This window comes from Chroicocephalus ridibundus, chromosome 1 (genome assembly GCF_963924245.1).
Source record: "Chroicocephalus ridibundus chromosome 1, bChrRid1.1, whole genome shotgun sequence".
NCBI classification, from domain to species: domain Eukaryota; kingdom Metazoa; phylum Chordata; class Aves; order Charadriiformes; family Laridae; genus Chroicocephalus; species Chroicocephalus ridibundus.
Window position 1 is genome coordinate 191,609,521 of NC_086284.1, and position 26,913 is coordinate 191,636,433.

At 41.8% G+C, this 26,913-nt stretch overlaps 1 protein-coding gene across 10 annotated transcripts in view; it reads left to right on the top strand.

The window, feature by feature from the left end:
- The first annotated feature begins 359 nt into the window (after positions 1–359).
- The window catches only part of FOXP2 (forkhead box P2), a 433,923-nt gene continuing 407,369 nt past the window's right edge, over positions 360–26,913 (top strand). For 7 of the 10 annotated variants that reach the window (XM_063323200.1, XM_063323208.1, XM_063323209.1 and 4 more), the window contains exon 1: positions 364–607. The gene's annotated coding sequence lies outside the window, so the exon portion shown is untranslated. Of the gene's footprint in view, positions 608–1,793; positions 1,986–26,913 lie in introns of those variants that run through there. The other 3 variants (XM_063323215.1, XM_063323216.1, XM_063323202.1) reach the window with 3 other exon arrangements.

Sequence of the window (26,913 nt, forward strand, 5' to 3'; positions counted from 1 at the left end):
CACCCGGCTCCGGCTCCGGCGGGGACGGGCCGGGGGAGGCGCGGAGCGGAGCGGGGCACGGCCCAGCGCGTCCCGCCGCACTTTTTTTTTTTTTTTTTTTTTGTTGCCATCACCCCCCCCACCCTCCCCCCAACCCTCCACCCCCACCCCCGCGCATTATTAGCACTTCTGTGCAGGCCACTTCGCGATCATGTGAGGGCTCCCTTCTCACTCCCCTTTCTCCAAAGGAGCCGGTGTGTGCAGCGGCGGGTTTTTTTTTTCTTTTTTTTTTTACTCTTTTTTTTTTTTTTTTTCCTCGCATTCCCAACAAAACACATACACACAGGCGGCACACTCCGCACACGGGCGGACCCGCACGCCGGGGGAGGGAGAGCGGGACCGCGGCTCCCCCACTAGCGCCGGGGCAAGAGCCAGCCGGCGGGAGGGCGCGCGCTGCTCCGCGCCCGCGGAAGGGCCCCCGCGCCGCCCACGCGCGTCCCGGCCCGCGCGTCCCGGCGGCGGCAGCAGCGGCGGTGGCTCCGCCCGCAGAGACTTTGCATGCGCGGCTCCGCTCGCCCTTTCTCTCGGTGTCAGCTCGCCGGGACGCCCCGCACGGTGTCTCCTCCCGGTAAGTGCTACCCCCCCCCCCCCCCCCGTTCCCCCCCTCCTCGCTCGTCCCCTCCTCCCCCCGCTCCCCGGTGTGACTTGCTGCTTCCACCCGCTCCCCCCCGTCCCCCCTCCCCCGCCGCTAACTGACTTGCCGCCGCCGCGGGAAAGTTTGGCCGCGGCCGGCGCGGCCGCGGGAGTGACATGTGTCAGGTCTCCCGGCACCCGGGGGGCACCGCTCCCAAAAATGCAGCACCAGCGAAGTTGGGGGGTGGGGGGGAGGCGCTCGGCGGCAGGAGGCGGCCGGTGCCCCGGCCAGAGTTCGGGAGTTCGGGCTCTCCCTGCCCAAGCCGGCGGACCCGACCGGCCGCGGCAGCGGGGCGGTGGCTCCCCCCGAATCTCCCGGGGCGGGCGCCCACCCTCCTGCCCTTCCTCCCACCGCGCAGGGCCGCGCAACCCGCGCACACCCCCCTCCCCCCCCCTCGCCCCCCGTAGTTAAAAACAAACAACCTGTAGCCTGCCGGTACGGGGACAGAAGTGCGAGGCGGGGAGGGCTCGGGGCCGGGCTTCCGAGGGAGCGTGTGCCGGGGAGGCTCGGCCATCCTCGGCTCGCCTCCCCGTGTGGGGCTGTTTTTTTTTTCTTTTCCCTCTTTTGATTTTTTTTTTCTTCTTTCCCCGAGACCTCCCCAGCAGACAGCCCGGGTGAAGAAACGTGTCACGTTTCTCCTTTGTGTGCTGCCTGCCTGCCGGAGGGAGAAAGCGCACCCCCCCCCCCCACCCCCGCCCCGGCCCGGCCCGGCCCCCGCCTCTCCGCCGGCGCGGTGGGGCCGCCGCTGCCGCCGCCGGCCGCCCCCTCGGGGCGCCCCGCGCCCCCCTGCCCCGGGGCTCCCCCTCTGGCGTGGGCGGGGAAGCGCAGGGCCGCGGGGGTGCCCGCGGGGCCTCCCGGCACTGTTCGGGCTGCTCGGGGAACGGCGTCGCCCCCCACCTCCCCACAAAAGACCTTAAAAAAAAAAAAAGCCTAAACCCAAGGATTAATAAATAATGATGTTAGAGCTGCGGAGTTCCGGAGGCGGCCTCCGTCGTGGCTGGTGCGTGGGGGCCTTCCCTTGAAATTGGCTCTTGAAATTCCAGAGGACTGCGGGACCTGGGAAAGTTTTGAAAGTTTAATTTGGAGGAGCGGGGAGAGGCGGCGAGCCCGCGGCGGCGAGGCGTGCGGGGCTTTGCTTTTCCAGCCGGGAATGCCAGGGCAGGGAGAGGAGGGAAGGGAAGGGGCCGGCGCCGGTGCCTCCTCGCTCCGCTTGCTGCGGCGCCGAGCGCGGGGTGCGCAGGCTGCGCGGCTCTCCGCCGGCCTTCACCTGCTGGAAAGCCGCTTGCCGCCCAACTGAGCTCGCCCGGCGAAGGTAAAGAGGCTGCGTGAGGCCATTCCTCTCCCTTTCCCGCAGTTGGTCGGCGGTGAGGTCCCGGGATGGGGGTTTCATCCCGGGCTGCGGGGCGGGCAGGCGGTGCAGGCAGGAAAAGACGCGTTTAAAACTTGGGGAGAGGAGCCCGGACGGAAAGTGGGGCTGCTGGTGTGGTCTCCGGGGAAAAATCGTCTCAAAAGTAACCGCCTTACATTTACAGTATCACCATCTGTCCCTAAAGAGTGAGAGCTGCAGATGGACGAACAGCCAGTGATCTCTACCTGGGATAAGCAGCTCTGTTTGTTTATGTACTTTCTTACAGAGAGAAACACAAAAGTTCCCTTTCCAAAGAGGATTTCCCCTCCGCCTTTTCCCTGCATAAAAGCCCCTACCCCAAACTTGCTCAAGTGAGTGGGAATCTTTCCGTTGACATCAGTAGGAATCGCTCCGTTGACTCAATGGGCTTGGATCAGGCCCTTGGAAATTTTCTTACAAATGTGGGACTGGGAAGTTGCGCACGGTGTCTGTATACCCACGGTAATTTGTAGGGGGGGGGAAGAGAAGTCAGAGACAAAGTTTTAAGAGATTTTGACAGGTTTAATTTTATTTTTATTTTCCCCCCATGCTAGGTAATTTAAAACCATTAAGGAAGAACATTACTGCTAGTAATATTACTGTAAAGAAAATATGATTAATTATTAAATCGGTTTCTCTAATGCTACACTAAATGCTTTTGAGTGAGATGTAGATTTTAGCATTCAAATTAGTATTTATTCTTAATTTAAGTTTTTTCCTGAGTATAATAATTTGTTCATATTAAATGTAGATATGGAAAAGACCCCTGTTTTGCAGTAATTTGGTATTTTAGTGTAGTTCTTACAAAACAGTCGTGTTCTGTAGCATTTTTGTATACTTAAATCATTCATTTAACTACTGAGAACAGTAGATTACTAAATGGTTGAGGGAAAGGAAAGAGTGTTTCAAATATCCCATTTCCAAAACACATATAGTAACCTTCATGGCAATTGATAGGTCACTTAGTGACATACAAAAGATATGTAATTAGACATTCTAATTTATTTTATTAATATATAGCACCAGAAATACACTGTTTCATGTGAGGCCTTGTTGGTGTAGGCTTTAAGATTTAACAGTAACCTTGCCAGAAAGCTTAAGGAGAATCAATGGTATAAATATTTGGGTATTTCTTTGTTTTTTGTTTAACCTCAGTGATTCTTGGGTTGTGTCACAAGATCTTTGCTACTGTGAGGTGTTTATAATGTTTAAGAGAGGAAAAAACCTAAATGTTTTGTAGCTTTCTGTTTGTGAAGGTTTGTGTAAAATTACCGAAGAGTCTACAGGGAACAACCAAATTAGAGTTTTTCGAGTGTGAGGAAGAGTAAAAGAAATTTATTAAATTCAAGATATTTTAGTTACTGAATACATGGTACTATTTTAAGGCTGCACTAGGGTTTGTACAATAGTCAGGTGTTGAATTTCATATGTTTTTGAAGTGACTGTTTTTTTTCCGGTAGTCATCTGTTGCTTATACATTTTTTAAATGCTTTCTCTAATAGAATGTGTTGAAACTAACATTTTAGGATTAAAGGTGTATTTGCTTAGAAGCATTCCTGTCAGACTCCAGTGCTTTTTTAGAAAAGTTCTTATTGGACTCAAATGTATTTTACAAAATTACTGTAGCATAAGCTTTTTTTTTTTTTTTTCTCCTGGACTGATTTACGTGAGCTAGAATAAGCTTTTTATATTCTGAGGAATATACCTGATTCAGCATTGCATGCACAGGAGTTATTCAAGGCTAGTGGGCTGAAAACAATAGAAAACTTCTGAGATGTGATCCGTGTTGTGGCAGTGTTTTGCTATGTGTCATTGAAAATGTCACTTAACCTCTTTGTTTTTTCATCACCAAAATGTGAGAGCTGGTATTTATCTATCTTTCTGATAGGGTGATTAATTAATATTTCTTGAACACTGAGTACTCTTTTGTTCCATTTCTATTTTTACCAGGTTTATTTTGGAGAAATTAAATTCTGATGGTGGTTGAAAAAGAATGGTTCATGGGAGTCATCATGTTTTTTCTTTGTGAGTCAGATCGTGAAGAGGTCACTTGCTTGTAGGAATTGAAAATGATTTAGGACATAGGTCACTGAGAAGTACCCATGGAATGATTTTGACTGGAGAAAATTGCAAATCACGGTCAAACTGAAAAATGCTATCAGCTTTGTTGCAAAATAATAATTTTTGGTACACTCGAACTGATTACTCTTTTTAAATTTTGTGACAGCTAGTGGGTCTAGAAGCAATGCAAATTACCTACTTTTTTTTCACAGCCACTGTAGCGTACCTCTCAACTAGTCCTTGTTAGAAGAAATATTTGTCATTTAGATTCCCATGCCGTGTCCTGTTTTGACTTGAGATCTTTCTTGATTGTATGCGTAAATTAGTGGCACCAGGAAAACTGAATAAAAAAGGTGAAATTATAGAAAAGGTTAGCTGTAATAAACTAACCTCTTAAATTATGGTTAATCATAAAATTCCTATTTTGTGGTTCATTGTTAATAGTTTGGAAGTTTTCTTCCACATTTGCTCCTTCACAGAATGAGCACACTTACCTCATTGTAACCATTTCCAAGGGTAGTTTTAAGCTGAAATTTCAAAACTTGTAGATTGACATAAAAACAAGGAGCGATCCCACAAGTATCATCTAACGCTGATCATCTTTTTTCCTCCTTTCTGAGGCTCTCACTAGTTTCATTGCACTTACTACTTTTAAAAATCTGCCAAGATGTTTACTGCAAATTATGAGAGGCATCTATCCTTTCATGCAAGATTTGCATCTGTTTTGGCTTTTCTGCCTTTCTCCCCCTCCATTTCTACTGGGTTTGTGTTTTAAGGGCAAGATCATGTTTTGTGTCAGAAAGCTGGATTTAAAAGTGCCAGCAATAGCTCGCCTATGCTGTCATCACTGAAGTAGCTGAAAATAATCTCTTTAATGAACAGTTGCTACGATGTTTATCGGTTCACCAAAGTGTAGTTTGGGGTGGTGTTGGAAAGTAAATTTTGAGGAGTGAGTTATGCGTGGAATTGTGTTTAATATCACGATTTCAGTTCCTGTTCTAAGGAAGATGAAATTAAAATGTTAAGCACATTGTATTATACTATTAACAATCTTAAGTCTTTTTAGGAAATTGCAGAAGTTGTTCAGGAGGGGGAATAAGAACATTGTAGGCTTAACTTTTTATCCGTTTAGTTAGTTATTTCTTCTTCCTGCAAATAGTAATCACATGTCTGGAGCTGGAAGGGGTTTCGCTGCCGTTTGTTTCTTATTTAAATACGTACGTTAGTCAGGCTGGCTGCTGAGGGCAGAGCCGATTCCCTTGGACACCACGAGCTGTACCCTTGACGTGCCCCACGGCGGGCAGAGAGCTTCGCTGTGGCTACAGGTAACGCAGATGAGTTTCTGATTGATCAGGCTGTGCGAGGGAACGACAGGCAGATCGGTTTAAGGCACAGGCAGCACCTGCATTCAACCTGCAGGAGCGACATTTTCTGCTCTGTCCCCCCGCTGCCCTGTGATGGCTCGTCTGGGGTGGAAGGAGTGATTGCGGACCTCCATCATAAAACCCAAGCCCTCTTTGGGGTTCACAGGCTGGCTTTGGCTTATCCGTGGAGCTTACTTGTTTGCCAAGAGGCTTTGGTCTTCTCCCTCCGTCCTATGGGCAGCAGGTACTGAAAGCGGGTGGTGGGGTGTCTCTGCTTTGAGAAGGTTCCAGCCCATTGGTGGTTGCAGGTTCCACAGAGATGCTGCAGATCCTTTGCTCAGTGAACTGGTCCTTTGGACCTCTGCTGTGCATTGGACCATGGCTGCAAATTCCATCAAATTAAGTATGTCTATAAATTGCTGATCTCAGCCCTGTTTCAGCTGCTTTGCCTCCAGGATGTTGCGAGGATGACCGAGATTCCAGTGGGCCTGTGCCAACCTTGTCCCTGTGGGGGATACTCTCTACTATTGGGCCCAAAATTGGAAATTCATTTGAAGAGTGGCATTTTGAGGCTAGGTGGTATATCGTTATATATAACTAGGAATTTGTTGTGTTTTTCTAAGCACATTATTTCTTTGGAGAAGTATTTACATTTGAATTAAAAATTTCTTATACCTTTTGATTTTTTGTTGAAAGAAGATACATCGTCCTATTAGAATAATTTAATTTTTCTCTCACAACGCGATGCATATTTTGCAGCTTTGGTCAGAATTTCTCTCCTAAGTAAATTTAAATACTGAGTTATTCAATTATCCATCTTCCTTATTTCAACTTGAACCAACCTGATACCTATTTTAAAAATATTAATTATGTATGTGATGTAATTTGAATTTATATATTTGACATAATTTGTCAAATTACGGTTTTGACACATGTATATGTTAAAACGGTGTGATCCTGGTGGATATTAGCACTGTGGTTTTAGTGATGTGTCCTTTGAGGGAAGGAAGGAGAATGGCTGTACAAGTGTACTGAGTTGCGTGGCTTCTCTAACAGGGCCAAATTGGATAATTCGGTTTGCAAGGAACTTGTGATTGGTGAAACTCCAATCGCAGAGTTGCCAGGTTATTATTTCAGGCATAAGGCTGTGCTAAGGATCTATCAGGTGTTGATTTTGAATTAGCCCAGGAACAGCGAAGAAAATTTAAGAGAGGTTGAATATCCCTAAACACCATTTAAACTTTGCTGTTTGGTCAGTGCTAAGTCTTCTTGTAAAAAAGTTACTGTCAATTATGTTGTTGATTTCTCTTTTTGCAACTCTCGCTATTAACGTTGAGGAGGCACGTTGTTCTCCCGGAATTGTAACCCACCTAGGAAAACAAGCGGTGGGTAATACCTGTGTAGTAAAACCTGTAGTTGATGTTTAACCGCTTGGAAATCAGATGAGAAACAGTCAAGTTTTTCCATGTACAAATAACGTAGAGGAAATTTTAAGGGTTAGAGGTGGGAAGCCACAAAGGGCTTTGGAAAGGAGCGGGACAACACACAAACACTGGGGAGCCGGGGAGTGCTGTGGAAAGAGGCCAGAGAAAACGTGTGGCTGGGCAGGAGCTGCCGGGAGGTGGGCGGCTGCGCCCAGGAGAGGGGGTCGGCTCCGCAGAAGAAACAACTGAGTGGTTTTTTTCTGATGCCCAATACACGAAATAAATTTTTCACTTCATCTATGGGAAGAAATAATTAACTTTTTTTAACGCCAGTGTTAACGCACGTGGTCAGGCGGAGATGTGGCAGGCACAGGAGTGACGCCAGTTCGCTCTGGCCACCACTGAGTGCCATTTCTTAAATATTAGATCTTGTTAGTTCCAATGTGTGTCTTTAGAAACTTATTTATTAGTTGTTGCATTGAAAATTGATTTTTAATTACTGCAAATCAAAGTATCACTTTCTTGCTGTGGCAGAGGAAGGACAGAGCTGTTTTGAAGATAAAGGGGATGAAAAGTTTATAGAAGACAGAGGCTAGTATCTTCTAGAGCCTGAAACACAATAATTGAAATATTTATGATTCAAGGCACTTTTCCGTGAGAGAACACAGACAGGGTTGTGGTTTCATTACAGTACTTACAGTATTCTCATGACCTAAAAATGAAAACACAAAAACCTAATGCGGTCAGGTGTGCGCAGGCTGCAGAGATAAGATATGCGTAGCTGGTGAACTGTTATGCTTTTCACTTGTGTCAACATGTTTTCATCTTTGTAGGAGAAGATGTTTAGTTCAGTAGAGGAGTAAATGATTATCATATGTAGAGCACGGCGAATGTAAAAGGAAGGGTGCTGAGGACTCCTTGATATCTGGTAAAAATCATTCTTCATGTAAAATCAATTAGTGGAATATATGGGTGCTAAAACTGTAAAAATATTAGGATGGTGCTTTGCTAAAGATCATGAAATGCCTTCACGCAGGAATTCATTCAGACTCATTTGTTACCAGTCTTGAATGCATTTAAATTACTTTTAATGTTGTGGTGATGCCTGTAAATTGTTCCCGGTACACAATAACTGTCAGCGTACATTGAAGAATACGTATGGTCAGTAATTCAACAGATAACTACATGGAATATACGGAAGAAGTTTCACACAGTGTCACAAATCCATACACATTCTGTTGCTTAAGAAAACGAATTAAAATTATTGTGACAGAAACTTTGACATATTTTGTATTTAGTTCTATTTTAAGTGACCGACATCTTGTAGAAGACTTAAAGATGTGTTTAGCAGTGGACGTGGTGACCAGTCTGTTCTTGGGCCTCTGTTTAATTATTGACCAGGAAAGGACTTGAAGTATACCTGAGCAACCAGAAATTTGTATCTTGTGAACTGCGACATGGCAACCTTGTAAAAATGTTAGTTGGGGTTTTTTTGGTTGTTTTTTTTGGTTTTGTACTTGGGAACCAGATCATACTTTCAAGTCACAGAGAAGCCAGGAAAATGGTAAAACTGCCAAAATATTTGTGTATAGCTGCAGGACACAGCTAGGTGGGGGGGTTGGTGATGCTCAAAGGTTTCTCCTGTGGATCTGTGCAGCTTTGGGAGCGGCATTTGCCCATGCCCACATGCGTGGCTACAGCAGGGCTCCTATGTTGAGCCATGTCTTTCCAGGAAGTAGGCTATGGCAGAAGGAAAATTAATGTATCGGGTGGATTTACTGTATGCCAGGTTATGGGGCAGAAAGCATCTTAAAGAAGAGCGCAGTCAGTAAAGACAAAAACGTTCAGTCCTTTGTTAAAGCAGCAGATCTGTTCAAGGAGTGGGGTTCTCCTGGGCAGGAACTGACCGTGCTGGAGGGTGGCTTTCACCATCTACAAAAGGTATTTTTAAGAGTTGTGATGGGAAAACCCGCCCTTCCAAAACCTTGCTTGAAAAAATGAGGTGAGGGTGCTTCCAGACCAGGTCTGAATTCATTTCCAGACTGAGCATGGCTTGCGGCATTCGCGTCTTGCCGTGCCCCAGCAGCTGGTCAGCCGCTGGGGTGGCTGTGGGGTCTGGGCATCACTTGGACCAGCAGTGGGGTCTGGAATGGTGAGTGAGGGAGCAGCTTGATCCACTGGTGACAGCCTGCTGCCAGGCTGTACCCCCTGCTCAGACTGAGCTGCCCAGCTCCTGTGGCACGCAGGTGCCCTCCTTGCAACTTGACCTGTCTCACGCTTCAGGAGAGGACATACTTGAGAGGATGGCCGCGTACTTGTGTTGAAAAATCTCTCCCAAGACCTTCAGCTCCGATCCCAGATTTTCTGAAGTTGATGTGGAGACTCCTTGTTTTGACTTAGGCACTGAGGTTGGTTGATGCTTTGGATGTGTTTGTATGCTCATGTTCAAAACCGGTTTCTGAGGCTGAGAAGTTACGAGCTCTTTAGCTGTTCTTCAGAGCCACATAGACTGGGGCTGGTGATGGACCGCTTATTTGTATTTAAGACAAATCCAAGCGTTTTTTGGTTTTGCTTTCAATACAAGTTCTTACACCAACTGTTGATAGGCTCTGGGCAAGTTACCACTAAGATGAAAAATCAATGCTTTTTCATAATATTTAAATACTTTCAAGGGTTCACTTCCATTTATTCAGTAAGTGAATCTTAAAGAGTACAGCAGTCAGGTACATCATCGGTGAGGATCCAAAGACATATGAGAAAGACACTTCTTAAAAGCTGAACATATATCCGTGTTTTAAATCCATGGTGTCCAGCCTAATCAGACATCTTGTGCTGGGACTGTCAGATGTTGTGTGCCGCAGGATCAGTGCTGCTGCCCATAGGCAGCAAGTCTGGCACTTCCCAGGAGCTTCGGGCTTGCAATGTAGTGGATGAACACCAGTAATTCCCTATGTACTCCTCTAGAAAGGGTATGGCTATAGGTTGGACCTTTCTCTCTTTTCTTGAGACTCTTCCTCCCCCTTATTGTTCGGTTGTCACGTGAGAGGAAAGTTACTGTAAGCTCTGAGAAAGGTGACGGATGGAGCAAACTACATGATAACTTGACTGGTCCTCCTGAGTTGCAGGCTGGGCACCTGTACTTTGAATCTTTGTATGACTCAGTAGAAGAATACATTTATATTATTCAATTATGTGTAAAAATGGAACCTACTGTCCTGGCGCTAACTGGAATGCTGGTTTAACCTCTTGTTTCAGTACCTGTCTTCAGTAACTACAATTAAATTTTAAACTGAAACTATTAGCCTTGTTATGCTTTTTGTGAATCAGTAGTGCTTATATCCAAACCTCTAATTATACTTATGTATCATTTAAATAGAGTTTTATAAATACTCTTCTTTATCCAGTGACTGCCATTTGGGTCATTGTTGTTACCACTAAATTACTACCAGAACGAGGAAGACACCGTTTTTCCAAGTCACTGTCAGGCGTGCAGTTTTGCTCCAAATTCAGTTATCAACAAAATTTCCTTTAGCTGAATTTCTCTTCGTCTGAGTCACAGAGGAGTGGGAGCAGAATGCGACCACAGACTATTAAAAATGCCTGTCTCGTTGTCACCTGCAGTATTACCATAATTGGAACTAAGGAGTCTGCAGTTACACAATATTTATGTTGCAATCCAAACTGACACAGCCTGGAATGCTTCGGTAGCAAAACAAGACACAGACCCGAGCTTTGGCCGCACGCTTGGGAGGGAGCGAGCGGCTCCTCTTGGAGACCTCCTCTAGTGGGGAAGTCTTCACCGCCGTGGTGGGCGGTGGGCTGGGGGGACCTTCCCGGCGGCGAGGTGCCTTAGAGCCTGGCTGCGGGGAGCGGTGGCTTCTGGCTTGCGTAGGTGACACTTCAGGTCAGGCTGCAAGGACGGCTGCTTTGCTGAGCTGGGGGCTGTGGTAAGAGATTGCTCCTTCTTTGAGGCCTTCTGATTGGGATGGGCTCTTTTTTCATTTTCTTTTTACTCCCGACACTTAGGGGGCCTCTTTGTCAGGAGATGTTGTTTGGAAGAAACACTTTTAATGCGTTTACTTTCCTTCTATGGATGGAAATAGTGAGTCACCATCCAGTGTCACCTTTACTGCTCAGATCGCTGTAGGCACAGTGAAAATAATGTTTCGCCTGGGAGGCTCCGCAACACCTGATGAACTTGATCTATTACTCCTGGCCTTCACTGGCAAACGCAGTACGGTATATTTGCCCATGACTGACACGCTTAGATCTATGGCCACGAGATACCTGGTCAACTCTTCAAGCCTTTACCTTTAGCATTAGCTTTAACCCCTCAGGGCTCAGCTGCTTGCAGCATTTAAAACGTGGCAAGGGGTTTTATAGCAGAGGTTTGACTCAGCAAGACTTGTGCTAACTCTTGCTGAAGATATGAAATACAATTTGTAGCTTATAATTGCTGCCTAATATGATCTTGGACCCTTACTTAAAATCCATTTAACTGATACTGTACTTTCTTTATAAGGTTATTATTGGGAGCTAACCTTTTCTTGTGTTGTGGTTAAATGTACAATGTAATAAGGGTGTTTTTTAATGTGTTTAAGAGTTGGAAGATGTGTTAGAGGTAACCTTTATGCAGAGAGTTTTATATAGTTGTAGTAAGAAGAGCGATATTAAAATCCTGAACATTAGTACCGTCTGAATGTAATTTGTTCTCATTGTGTTTTGTGTGTGCCTGCTAGCAGAAGATGGTACAGTATATTGAGAAAATCTGTTTTGTTCTTCAATGTCTTTCTTACCGGTAGTTATTAACCTAGTGCAAATTACTGTCTCCAGAAAGTTTTTGTACTTCTGGTGCATACAAAAAATACAAAAAGCATAGGGGATATGATAGATAAATCACAGTTCTTTCTTTCTCTACATTTCAAGTAGAGCAACCTAAACCCAAGATTTTAGGCACAAAATTGAAGGCCTCCCAGAATTCTTTACTTTCTTACTTAATTCTTGATAAATAGGCATGGGCCATGCCTGTTGGAGGTCTGTAGGGATCACTAGATTATAATAGATTTAAAGATTAATTTTCATGAAAAACAGATGTTGGTACTTTTGCTCATATCTGTGGATATTAGTTTGTCTGCCTTTGATTGCCTTATGGAAATGTGGCTTTGTTTAGAGTCGTAAGTTAAAATTAAATATTTGTCCTTGCCTTTTTTTTTTTTTTTTTTACCAGTTACCTAAGTGTATATGTAGAATTTGATGTAAAGGGAAAGGATTTCAGAACTTGCCTCCCTGCACCCTTCCTGAAATTGCTGTAAACAGTAAACAGAAGTTTCGTACCAGGGAGGCCAGGAAAAAAAACCCAACAGACTGCTTAAGCAGAGAAAGATAAGATGAGTGTCATAAGTGTGGACAATCTTTGTTGGAATTCTTATTTTCTTTTTCCCCTGTTAGTACAGAAAGCTCTTCTCCCAGTGTTCAGTCTTTTTTTTTTTTCCTTCTTTTTCTTTCTCCTCTTTTTTTTCATTTTTCCCACTTTTTCATTTCCCTTCCCTTTTGCCTCAAGGGGGCATTGTGGGTTGGAGAGGAGGAGCAGGTTTTGCACACGTCAGGGTATCCACCTATAACTGAAAAATACTTGGCTTTTTAATGTTCAATAAACTGTTGTCAGGGGCAAGCACAGCAATAGGGATGTAATGGGCAAGAATGGCCTACAGAGAAACAAACATTTTTTTATCTTAAGTAGGTGGGGAAGGGGGCAGCAGTCATGGCTCATGAGGTTGAAATTAACTGCTTTTAACATTGTGAAGAATGATGATGATGTAGACGAAGTACCATCCTAAAATTTATAGGTATAATTCTTGGCTCAGATGTAGACTTCTTGTGGAACTTTATGATAGCGTTACTTAATCTCAGTGCAGTAAAGATAAATTCATTAATGGTTATGAGGTGTTGATATAATTAAATAGAGAATGCCAGTAAATTGCTTTCTGAAGCTCAACGACTGTAAACTCTGATCTTCTAATTTAATCTATCTACCGCTTCCCATTCACTTGCTGAAAGGCTTTGGAGACTGAGAAGTCAGCCTTACTCCAGGCACAGTAACTGCGAGAACTAGGTTGGCTTCTCTAAAGGGAGATCCTTGGATGAGGACTGGAGGTGTTCCCTCAATATAAGTTAAGACTGTATGGACAAAGGAGAGCAGAAACAGGTTTTTGTGTTGCCTATCGTGTTCAGAGATCATTATGTTTCTCTCTAACTGCCGGGAGTCTGCACCTTTTTGTGATAGCCCTGACACTTACACAGAAGAAAACTTAAGAAGCTAATGACCTGATGAAAGAGATACTGTCCAAATGAGAAAAATTAGCTAAACCCATTTCTTTTGGTGGTGTTGCAGTATTGCTCACATCTGGCTTTTTGGTTGATCTAAACAAATGTTATCATGCTCTCAGTAGACAGTGCATTTTCCTTGTGAATTATTTAAATGTGTGCAGAAATTATTTCTGAGAGAAATTAGATATATCTGAAATTAGCCTTTCGCACAAAGGAGAGTTGAACTGCGTGAGGAAAGCGTTCACTTTACACTTTTAACCTGAGCTCTTAAGAGCAGAAATATATGGGAAAATATGTTCTTTAAGAGAGCATCAGTGTTTTTTCTTGGTAGAATGTCTCTTTGTGCAGGGTGTTTCTCACCTAATGCACTCTTTTCTGTTAATCTGCTTAGTACTGTATCAAGGTGTAACGGTAGCGTAACCCTTTGAGCTCTAAAATGGACTTGAGTCATGATGGAGATGGGCAAGAAATACAATCACAGAATTGGACCAGGCAGAGGTGTTGGATTCAGTCTCTCTCCGGTGCTGTTTCACACTATTTGAGGACTTGAATGTGCTGTGCTGGAGATCTCCTGAGGAGGGACCACCACTTCTCCCTGTCCTGTCTACCAGTACGTGGTTACTGGTGAGCTCCATACTTGGCCTCCTGATATTTAGTGCACTTCCCTTGTTGTGGCCCAGCCCCAGCAGAGGAGCAGCTGAAAGCTTCCTCCCTGGTCTCTCCAGCAGGCTGGTGGTTGGGGGACCTTCCTGGGGTAAGTGTATGGAGGGTTTCTCTCTTCTCAGACTCAGGTACTCACCAGCTCAGACTGTATTATTTCTCAATGTGTCAAAGAACCTTTGTTTCACCAGTGACCACAACTTGCAGCCTGGGATTGGCGACAGTTTGGTTTACTCCTTAAATTGAGAAGTACGGGTCTGCAGATGGCTGCAGACGACAAGGTTGGGATGAAGTCTTTTGTGCCTGCATGTAAGCCGCTGGTTGCTGGTGCATCGTCTGCAACAGCATTTGCCATGCATTTCTTCATCTCAATCAGGACATCCCAGCTCAGTAGGATTATTGGGAAATAAGAAATGTGAATGGAAAAGGCAGGTGAAAGGCTAGTGGAGAGTCATCTTATGATGGTAAACCTCAGTGTTTCTTTTGGCCAGCTCGTTTGACGTAGATATCAAAAGCCTAGTAGATGAGTCGAACTATCTATAACCTAGTAGATGAGTGAAACCAACAGGATGGAACAGCTGCTCCGGGCTTTGCTGCAAATTAGCTCTTGGTCTTCTTCCTTGTGCAGCGTCAAAGTCAGGTATTGAGTAAGGCTCTTCCTCCTCTTGTTTTGGATTTTATTTCAAGTCAAAAGTGATATGCATATCCAGTAAAAGAAAACTGAATGAAAAAAAATGAGCGATGATGTTGATTTGGAAAACAATTCTTGTTGAATTAGCCCCCAAATCATCTGTTTGCTTCAATTATAGAAAAAAATGGGAATGGTTTCCTTAAAAACCTGCTGTAAGAGACCTGTCTTTTTGATATTTCCTACAGTGTATCTACAGGCTTAATGTGGATGTGATGTTTGGAAGGTGGAATCCTGTTACTGCTGAAGTGCATCAACTAGATTTCGTTGTTGCAAAGCCTTCTGTGCAGTGTACAGTATCACTTTTGAGTACAGTGATAGTAGGAGTAGGTTGTACTGTTCAGTTTGTCATAGAAGATGTGAGAGAAAGTGAAGTAGCTAGTACATAAGTGTTCATAATTCATTCTGAAATTTTATAATGCTTTAAAAGAAATTCTTTAATTTACTTCATGTGTGTATTCATCTTATCATAAGGCCTGTGTAAAACAGCTAATAATTATATCCAAACTGCTTCCAGCTTCCAGCTCTACCATCTATTTCCTGCAAAACATGTTTTGCATAAACGAAAATTGTGCTTTTTGATTTCTACATGGCAAATTTGAAGTACTTTCAGCAAATACCGTTCCAGTAAACTTCACAAAAGTAAAAAAAATATCCCAAGCAGAACCCAACTGTTAGTCATATTGCAAATTGGTGTGTTCTAAAATGTACTTTTGACTTGACTAGTTTGATTATTGTGATATAAAATGGAAGGCATTGCTTCTTCCACTGTAAACTTCATTTAAGGCCTGCATTTTTTGTTGTTGGTGGGAAGAAGTTAAAAAAAATTCTAGCAGCATGAATATATATAGCGAGTAACTACATAAGCAGTGTTTCTGTCTTTGGGTTGCAATTTTAACAGTTTGAAGTCTCTTAAAATTCAGCATACTTGAAATAAAAAAAGCCATTTCTGTGACCATTTGCAAAGTTTTAATTCGTTTTAAGCCCTGTTGTTGATCTAGAGCTTTTGCTCATTTAAGGTTGATTAATTGCTTTTGCCACTTTTGTTTGCAGTTCGGTATAATCTCATGCAGACTATTGTATTTTTTTTTTTTTAGTTTAATTTTCTGTTGATGGTTGTATGTTTGTATGGGCTGTTAAATTTGACCACTAATAACTTAAGTATTTAAGTAAATAAATAAGATTCAAAACAATAACAAAAGACTGCATACTGAAACAAATACTAAGCAGTGCAAATTTATTTCATGAAGCATAATTTCTGCACCTGCTGCAGACTCCATTGTGGAAGCTCTTGCTTTTATGCGATTTTATTTATTTAGAAAGAGAAAAAGATCATCCTGTTTTCATTCAAGTATCTTTTTATTTAAGGCAGATTTAATAGAAACAAGAATAATAGGCCTATCTCTTACATTGTATATTGTTAAAATGCGTATGCCTTCCCTGATAATTACTATTCATTAAGGCTTAGTACTCTTTCTTTAAAGGAGATAACTCTCTGTTATCTTACCTGTAAAATGGATGGATGGATGAATGTTGGCACTAAAGACACTTCATACAAAATGTAAAATGTGATTCAGGTGTGTAGTCTAGGAGGGAGACCTGTGGCCCGTCTGCTTTACCTCATTGCCTTTCAGAAAACACACCACGCTGCGTGCTTTGGTAGGTCACATTGATATAGCGTGGCCCTCCCTGCAAAGGATTAGTCTCATAATGATAATTGACTTAATCGTAGAATGGTTTGGGTTAGAGATCCATAAGGCCATAAGGTTAGGGGACCTTAGAGATCATCTAGTTCCACCCCCCTGCCATGGGCAGGGACACCTCCCACTAGACCAGGCTGCTCAAAGCCCCATCCAGCCTGGCCTTGGACACTTCCAGGGATGGGGCATCCACAGCTTCCCTGGGCAACCCGTTCCAGTGTCTCACCACCCTCACAGTAAAGAATTTCTTCCTAATATCTAATGTAAATCTCCCCTCTTTCAGTTTAAAACCGTTACCCCATGTCCTATTGCTGCACTCCCTGATAAGGAGTCCCTCCCCATCTTGCCTGTAGCCCCCTTTAGGTACTGGAAGGCTGCTATAAGGTCTCCCCGGAGCCTTCTCTTCTCCAGGCTGAACAACCCCAACTCTCTCAGCCTGTCCTGACAGCATAGGTGTTCCAGCCTTTGGTTAACTTGGCCTAAGTAGGAGCCCATGGCTACCACGTAGAGGGTGGAGCCCTGTTATTGCTGGTGATGCAAAGGAAGATGCTGTTACCGTTCGTCTTTGGAAGTGTTTAACCATGTGCTGCTCTTAGAAAGCAGAAACTAGGAATCGTGGTCCCTCGCACTCCTCTGCTGTCTCACAAATAGTCGTGTAGTTGACAAAAAAGCTGTGTCATCATTCTGTATGGATTTGCCTATGTAAAGGAAAACACATAATTGACCTTCTCAGGTTGGCACTATACTAACTTTTACATACAGACATAATGGGCAAACAGGAGAGTTCTGAAATCTTAAGACAGGCCAGATGGAAAAATAACGTTCAAATTAAAGAAAAAACAAACAAACAAAAAATGCAGGAAAAAAGAAATATAATCCTGCTGATAGTGAAAGGCTGAAGAGGGGAGGGGAACTTTGTTCCCCATGTTCTAAGGAGACCAGTTAATGGTTTTTGAACTTCTGGGATTATGATGCATTTTCTTTGCTATAGAACTGTCAGCAAATACAATGGTTGTATCTATGCAGTTTAACTTGCTTCTAGCTCTCCGGAGTGCTTTAACTCATTTCATCTTCAGCTATAAAAATACAGGTCTTGGAAAAACTAGAGCTTCAGACCTGTAGCTGTGGCCCTCCTGGATGGCCGGGACAGGGCTTCCGGAGGAGAGCTGTGGCAAGGCAGGTGATGCCCTGCGCAGTGGCAACACCTTGCCGGGGCTGCGGCGCTGAGCAAGTGTGCCCCTGTAATCCTGCTGCGAGATACTTACTCCTGGAAGCCAGAGTATGGATCAAAGAAACCTTCCTCTGCTGTAATCCTTTCTAATCTTTGCTTTTGGAAGTCTTCAAGAGCACTGCTAATTCTGAGGAGGGTAGCCCTGATTTTTTTCTGTTTGCTTTTGCTTGCTTGTACTTTTTGTTTCTTCTTGTGCTTATTTAGAGTGGATCCTAACAGTGGAGGGGATGATTGTAGAAAAGGAGTATTTCATCAAAAGAAGGAGGGTCCTAAACCTTCTGCTTAACTAGAGGGATACCACAAAGTGAAGAAGCTGCATAAAATACAGTGGTAGTGCAAGAAACCATCACATTTTTACTGAAATCATTGTACAATGGAAAGTGCTTCATGTCAGCTGAAATGTCAGATGTATCAGGAAAAAGTTAAAGTGGAACCTGATTTCTGTAAGGCTAAAGATTCAAGTAATTTGCTTAGGGATGCAGTAGAAAATCAATCTTATGCTTGAAAGAGGGAATAGTAGCCTTCAAGTCTCATCTCATGTTTTGTAGCTGATTGCCTGTTTTTATTATCTCCCCCCCCTTTTCCTTCAGTAGTTACTAATGCCCTTTGGTTAACTCCATTATACCTTTGAAAAACTTCTTGCAGAGCTCAGCTGCTTTGGCTTGTTTGCTGGGTAAGCCTCACTGATATTATTATAATTAATAGGATGTGTAAAAACTTCCTGAATCGAGTGTTGCAGAATCAGGCTATTAAAACTTGGTACCCCATCTGTTCTGCAGCGTGCAAGATTTCCATCCTCCGCAGCTGGGGCTCATCAGAGAAGAGTCTGGACCTGCACTGATCTTGCATGCTCTGTGGGAAGTTGGTTTGGTAGGAACACCATTCAGCTTGTAAAAGAGTAAGGGGGATGGAAAATAAAGCCAGTTTGCAGTTTGGAGGTGTGTCTCTAATTTGCTTTTTTTTGATTTTTGTACCGCAGGGATAAAAATGTGAGAGAAGGATGTGCTGTGTTTTTACATACTGAAAATCTTTAAACATCTGATTCCTAAATGAAACTGTTTCTCATAATTGTGTGTTACGTGATAACTGTTTTCTTGCTTTGGCTCTTGCGTTTGTTGAGTGGCGCTCCTTCATTCGCTCCAACAACTTGGATTTTAGGGAAAAAAAGTTTTTAAAATTGTAAGACACTAATACAGAATAATAAGGGTGAATAGTCTGATGTCTTTGAAGGATTTTTTTTTTTATGACTTGGAGGTGTAATGTTTGTAACTTTGCAGTTGTGGGAAAGTAAAATATGAAGCTGATCAAAAATGTAAAAAAGTGGAGAGGAAATATGTCAATTGATAAACACAAAACAAGTACGTAATTAAGAAGACAGGAAATGATACTTAGCAATTGGGATAATGTATGAGCCCTGACCAAATAAAGTGTTTTAAGTACAAGCAAATACAAGGGCATAAATCTAGAGACATTACTGCAGGTTTTGCTTTCAATATTGGGATCCGTATCCAGAGTGTATTTATCTTGCCTAATCAGATGAGTGTGGACATTTTAAATTTAAACTGGGACTTTATACCCTTGGATGTATAAAAGTGTATCGCAAATAGGATTAACAAGGTTCGATGTTCCTGCCTAAATTCCGTCCTTCCTTTTTTGGTGTCGACATTATTTTTGGATGGTTTCTTAAAAAACTATGTGGAAAAGAGACTATATGGAGAGGAGAAACTTGGTAATAGAGGATCATCAGTCCACCTTATAAGGGCATAACAAAGCTCATTAGTAGAAGAGCAGTGTTTAACACTCAGGGTGGTTGTTTGCAAGAAGACATTATTAAGGACTTCAAAGTAGATTTCACTGGGAAACTTTAGGTTGTGATGGAAGGACTCTTCTAACAGAAACTCAAATTTGGTGAAGGCATTATACCAGCAGTCCCTTACAACCAGAAAATGCGTCAATGTTAATGTTGGTTTGACCACTGTTTTTTCCTTCTGAAAGAAACAGGAGAGCGCTTAGTGTGCTTATTGGCATGTGAATATTCATTAATTCTGTGTCCGTCCTTTGGCAGTGTTTTAGAGCACTGGACGTGGACTGGGAGGCCACCGCTAGGTGCCGTGCACGGAGCCATTGTGAGTCCCAACCCAGAAGTAGGACAATTTAAACATACGGGTAGAGGCAACAGGTAGAAACAGGCAAGGGAAGACAGGAAAACAAGGAGTTACCATAGCGCATCAGCAAATAATCCGTTTTAAAATTTTCCATAGGTCTCCTGCCAAAGCAGTTTGAAAGAGGTTAATCAGTTAGTCTTGTGGACGTTCACAGATGTGTGAGATGTCAGCCTGGATAAAAAGCCTGAAGACACTTAATTGAAAAAATAACACATAGATGATGGAAGCTGGCAGCCTGGACCTAAAGGAGAAGGGAGTTTACCTCTAGATACGGAATGAGAGATGATAAGTAGGCTTTGACATGGAAGATAAGTGATTAATATATAATGGGATACTGGATTTATGTCAGTGGAACGAGATTGCGTTTGTCAAGATTAGAACAAAAGATAGGAACAAGATCTGAAATAAGAGAGATGGGAGTGTAATAGCCGTACAGTTTGAGAGGAGAAATACTTTAAAGATAGTATTTGTAAAGATCCTACAATATTTACATGTAAATCTTGTGTAAATTTGTGAATCTATAGGGCCTAGATGCTTGTGTATGAAGACTGAGAGATGTATAAGTCAAAGAAGATGCTGCAGTTATTGGCCTAAATGAATAGTAATGTTGCCCGAGAAAGGAGATGAGAGGAGAGCTTGTTAGTCTTGTAGGGGAGAGTATATACGTTCTATCTCGTAAGTGTAAAAAATTGTGCGGTCCAGCTCACAGCGATCTGGGGAAATAACCTGCTCTGGTCAGTGATGAGCTGGTGGAGTCCAGAATTTTTATGAGGTCCTCCTCTATTAGTTCTCTCGCGGAAGATCTTTCATAAAGTTACTCAAATATTACTTTCTTCGCCGTTTCCATATTGCACTTTAATGGCAGCATTTACAGCCTAAGGTTATGCTTGAAGTATGTCACCATTGTTGATGAAGCACCACAGAAAATACATATTAATACACATAGTAACATGCTTAAGTATTTAGGATTTTCTGAGCCAGGATTGACTTGACTGTATTGCTCCCCAGTGGTGGAACCAGGAGTTATGAAGATCATCCAGGTTGGATGCCAGTGGAATCTCTGTCATGTACACTGTTTCTTTTACATGTCTAGGGTATATTTCTACCTACTGGAAAAACTGTTTCGGAAATGCTATATAAGCTGTCCATATGCAGTGTCAGGGTGTTTCATTTGCTTATTTAGGGAGGGATTGAGGACATAACATTGCTGTGAAGTTCCTAGTTTTGCCCTTCACCCTCATCTCTCTGTGGACATCCTGGAACAGCCAGTTCTGGGCCAGTTCTGGTGTCTGGGGGACCATAGGGCTTTCGTGTTGCTGTGGCCATCCCATCCTTTTTCTCAAGTGCCAACCAGTGGAGTAGGGTAATGTGAGGTAGGTCCGAGACACTGTGAGGTTTCATTTTATTTTGTTGAGACTTCAGAGCTAGAATAGAGCAAATATTTTGCTGAAGTTTGAAAGTGATTTTATGTCTTTTTGATTTGGTCTGTTTTATATTTACTAAAATAAAAGAAATCTTTTTTTTTTTTTGCTTTTTAAGAATTTCCCTTCGGTGTGTTTCCATCTGAACTGTGTTAGAAGAATCTGAAAAGCTGAGCTTTTTTTCCTTCACTTGCAGACTTCTTACTACTTGTGCCCTCTGAGACCCCAGCAGAGATAGCGAGGTGCATTGCTTTGGGATTCCCGACAGAGGATTCCTGCTAACCCAAGTCGGAGCGTTGCTGTGCCGGTTGTCACTGAGGACTGCTTGATTACCTCCCCCCTGCCCATTGTCCTTCTTTCAACTTCTAAAAATTGTTCATCAGATTTTATCATTGCTTTTTAAGAAAGTCTTCATGAGCATGACCTGAGGTTTTACAGGAAATCTTGAAATAAAAGTAATAATATTGTTATACATTCTCTCACATTCAGCCACACATGCTATCACAAAAGTAGCCTTGAAGCTGTTTCAGTTTTACAGCAAAGAGTGTTTCTTTTCATATCAGGTAATCCGATCTGCTGGGGCTTTTTTCCCCCTTGGCTTTGAAAACATGCCTTTATATTAATAATCCTGGATTTTGTGCTGAAAGTTGATTGCTCTAATTGCTGATTGGTATTCAGTAACACTAAATAAAGGCTCAAAATTTTCCCTTTTTCCTTTTTCTACTCTGAAATCTATCAACGTATATTTTTGGAGTTCACCATTAGTGGATGTATAATCTTTGTGTCTGCTTTTATTCTTGGCCACTGGGAGTTTTGCTACCAGCAATAAAAGACAACCTCCATGTTGTACTGCACAGTATAGATATTGTAAATTTTGGTCTTGCTTTCCATTGATCTGGTTTGCCATATGGGAATCATATTCAGCTGATCTTTATTTCCTGAGTCAGAAATTCTGTTTTACCCATCTTTGGGGCTTTCAGCATTTATTCTCAGTGGGCTGTCAGGTATTGCACATGAAAGCAAAGGTTCAAAGGCATATAAAGAAGGTTGAGACCTGAAATGTTTACTTAACACTGTGTTTTTTTTCTTTTTACAAACATTTGCCAGACTGGAGGATCAGCATGAAACCTTAATAAATTTTAGACTTTTTATATTCTATTATGAACATTTTACACGTACATAATTTTGGTGTAGCCTGGAATACATCTGCTGTAAACTTGCTAGTGTGTTTGCCAGCGACAGTATTAACAGCATGGCAATTAGTTTTTTTAAGTTTATCAATTATTTTTCTCAGAGGTTTGTTTCCTTTCACTTCTGCTTTTGTTTCTGCAACTGCCCCTAACAGACTGCCATTGTGCTACAAAGAAAATTTAAATGAGTGGACTATGCAGCTTTTAATTAATAGGACAAGTACAATTTTAAAAATAAAGATACCATCCTCTCTCTTTGCCGTGTTATTTCACTGAGAGGAAGAATGAATTTGAGTGAAAGTGAGAATGAGCTTGTCATTGCTCGCTTGTGAAGATGCTGCCGCCAATGAGGTAAACAGTCATAATCTTAACAGTTTTTGTACCTTAAATATTTAATCTCTTGGGAAAAAAATGCTTAAAATTCGAGGGATTTGAATCACTTGGGGGCCGTGATGTAGAGACTCTGGATCCTTTTAGTGTATTTGGACATTTCTTTCTCATTTGTACTGAAGTGTATTTCAGACTTAGCATACTGGAGTGTGTCTGATGTTCCACTTCCATCTTCAGTGTATCTCATTTTGCTTTTTATTATCATGCAAGGAAACAATCAGGGATCTTGATACTCGGTAACGGGATTTGTTTTCTCTTCTTCTGGTCCCTTGCTTCTTTATTGACAAGAGGTTTTAGAGAGCTAGGATCGGCTCAAAGTGACTGTTTTTGTCTAGAAGAGATGTGGTTTAGGTGTGCCGAGGGTCATATTTTGTTGTTGAGGAAGTGGAAACAGATGAGAAAAAGGCAATCAAAGACTAAAAGGGATGTGAGGTTTCCCCCATAGCTCCTTCACCTTTCGCACAAGGGCCACCAAGAAGAAAGCTGTCGGGGAACTCTGCTCTCTCACAAAGAGCCCTGGACTCCCAGTCCTGCTCTCCTGACTTGCGTGGCCTCTTCATCAGGAAGCCATGCTCCAGGTCTTGGAGAAAGAAGAATTGAAGACCATCATGATTTGAATAATATTTCACTTCTAATCCAAAGTCTTTTTAAATTATTATTTTTTTCTCTAGTCTGAGTACATGGGAGTTTATTTGTACGTGTATTCTCCGAACAGTCCAACTTTCCAGTAGCCCCGAGGACAAAATAACTCACGGAAGTAGAAGAGAAAGGGGCTTTATCAAAACAGGACACTCATCTGCATATTTCTCCCTGGTGGGAAGAGGGCCAGAAGACAAATACATTATGGTGACAGAACTGGGTACGTTCAGATTCTGCAGTAATGACCATGGTAATACTGCAGAATAGCGTATCGAGGTTAAAGAAACTGCTGTCCTCCAGTAATTTTTACGGAAATAATGTTTGTATAGATCAGAAGCATATTATTAATTAACAGGAAGTAGCATCTTAGAAGCTAAATTATGTAGTAGGAACTGAAGTATAGCTAGCTAATAAAAGTAGTGTGAAAGAAATTATTCTCTACACGGTGGATATGAGCCTACTTGACAATAATGTTTGTGTTTTTTTTCAAATGGCTCCAGATCTAAGCTTTCATTTAAAATCCATATATTCATGTTGGGATAATAATTGTAATCTTGAGAACGTAAACTTGTTACTGTGTTACTTTCCTGAATCTGCTGGTAATCTGAAGCACTAACTCTATCCTTATTCCATTTTCTTTATTAATCCTTTTTAGGTACTCATTCTAAACCTAATGATGGTCTTTAAAATTCAGCGTTAACAATTTCATTTATGATAACTTTTGTGGCTGGGAAGGGGAGAATGATGATTGTCAGGAACATCAGCAAGAAGAAAAGTGGAGAATGAATAAATGCAAGAGGGGCAAATGGGAAAAGAAAAAACAGAATTAAGAGGCATAAATATGGTAATTGTAAAGATGAATGTATTTTTACTTCGATATTAGACGTAACAAGCAGGTAGTGGAAAATGATTAAAAATATAGTTATTTCATTATAGATCATTTTCCCTTCCATACCTTTGTTCAAAACATATCACTCATGTGAATGAAAAAAACTGATGGCAGTTTATGGGCGATAGATTGCATTCCCAAACTTGTGTGCCGGAGTCAGCAGCCAGGAATTTGAGGATGTCTGTAAAGTAAGCGTGATGCGGCCGACTTGATTTCTTTTTCCTGCTCCCCGTCTGTGTTTAGGCTGCCCCCACAGCACCACGTCCAAATCCTCGTTCTGTACTCGTGCCTTACACACTTCAGTGCACTGACTGGTTCCAGTCCCTCTTCCAAACCCCTGACCTCTGCTCAGCTTCTCAGTGTTGCAGGCTGTCAGCTGAATTGAGTAAACTTCTGCTAATGAAAACAGATAAAAAGTCACTGGAATTTATTAAAGCTTCTGCATTAACTTAAATCGTGCACTGAGAATGAATGTAGTATTATTAAAAAATGCAATTGGATTATAATGAAAGGAACCTGCAGATTTTAGTTAGTAACTTTCATGCATCTCTATGAATTTTGTTTAATTCTAATGAAATAAAAGTGAATCCCCATTAACTGTAATGAAATAAAATTAAGCTCTCCCTGACTTACATTCGTGTAGCCAGTCAGCACTATTATTTGAAATCTCATTGGGCTCAATTTGTCTGCAAGGACAACAGAATTGTCATTTATGCTGGGGGAGCTCTGCTGGTAAGAAAATAGCAGGACTAGGTCTGTTCTGTCTGGAGAAAAGAGGTGCCTATACATGGGATTCACGTGATGCGTGCTGCGGAAGTTTACATGATACTACAGGGTTTTTTTTAAGAATCTGTTTGGAATCTGTATAATAAATACTCACATACCTGGTAGTTCAAATATATACTGCTGTGTTTGAAGACGTTTTGTTTCTTTAGTAACTTCACGTCAGTATGTTAATACACATTAAAAACATCATGGGCAAGTCATGTTCTTGCTGAAAGTTTGTTTAATTTTTTTGGGAAAGAGGTAATTCATTTTTGTCTTGTTTCAGCCTAATAAAAAAGTCTTATTTGGCTTTATTTTCTCTTTCTTTCTTTCTTCCTTCCTTTCTTTCTTCCTTCCTTTCTTTCTTCCTTCCTTTCTTTCTTCCTTCCTTTCTTCCTTCCTTTCTTTCTTTCTTCCTTTCTTTCTTTCCTTCCTTCTTTCCTTCCTTCTTTCCTTCCTTCTTTCCTTCCTTCTTTCCTTCCTTCTTTCCTTCCTTCTTTCCTTCCTTCTTTCCTTCCTTCTTTCCTTCCTTCTTTCCTTCCTTCTTTCCTTCTTTCTTCCCTTCTTCCCTTCTTTCCTTTCTTTCCTTTCTTTCCTTCTCTTTTTCCTTCTTTTCCTTCTTTCTTTCTTTTCCTTCTTTTTGTTTTTTTTTTTAAATCTGTTTGCTTTGTTATGCCAGATCATTACTAGCTTTACTTTCTACTGCATTTTATCATAATGCTCTTTGAGTATAAATAAACTCTGGTATGCTAAACCTAATAGCAATTAAACTGGAAGTGTTTGTGTTTCATCACTGTGAACTTCGCAGAAATGTTTCCATGACAACCTCCATGCTAGTTAAGGCAACCAGAGGTGATCAACAGTTTATATATTTTTTTTCTCTTGTAAGAATGGAATTTGTGTTGACAGTTCTGGCCTTTAATGGCACTTTTGTACTGTGTGAAAGTATTTGTTTACTAGATCATATGCTGTTAACTGTCAGGCCGAGATAGAGTGACTGCTTTTGATAAAAGGGCTGCATTACATCTCTGAGTCTGTGAAGCTCTTGTACTTTAATTACTCACATCAGTACAAAAGTATCCATTTGCTTCAATACACTTAAAAATTAGACTTATTAGTTCCAAAGCATTAATGGTGAGTTAATTTTGCCCTTTGCATTTTTTGGAGAACAACAATCTAAAAGCTGCTTTGTTGTTTTAAATTTAAACTAATGTATTTACAGTGATAAAAATCACATTTCATGGTATGGGGTGAATCATAAGTGCTGTAATTATTTGCACTATGAATTGGAATTTCTGGGCCCTGTTTTCATATTTAGCTGATGAAGGCAGTCATGCTAGAAGCTGAAATATGCTAGTTATGGACTCTGTTAAGAACATAATTTAAGTGGAGGTGTTTTGTCTCTCACACATTTAAAAAAAAAAACAAGCGTACCTAAGATGTGACTGAAATAACCTCTCTGGAGTGTAATGTAATAGTAGTACAGGCAGACTGTTGTGTACAGTACATGTCCATCAGACAGTCAGAAAGCTTTCAGAATGAAACTTGAGGGGTATTTCTCTTCATGGAGCACTTTGTAGGTAGAACATCTGGAAATTAATGGATGAGTTATCATCTGATCTGTTAATTAGCTAATGACTGCTACTACAGCAAGCTCATTCACTACCAGCAGTAGTGAATTTACCTGTGCTGAGTTGAACAGCTTGCTTTTGTTACGTGTCTGTTCGTTGTCCAGGCTAATGGATGAGGGTTGTCTTGTCTCTTGAGTGTGTGTGTAGCAGAGAATAATTTGGTTTTGATTTTTTAAAAATGTAAATATTTGGAAGGTAAAACATTGTCTTTTAAAAGTCTGTTTCAAAACAAAGACAAATCATTTTGTCATAATAAATATCTTGGTTTGGGGGGAGAGTAATATTTAGTAATATTCTTGTATATTCAA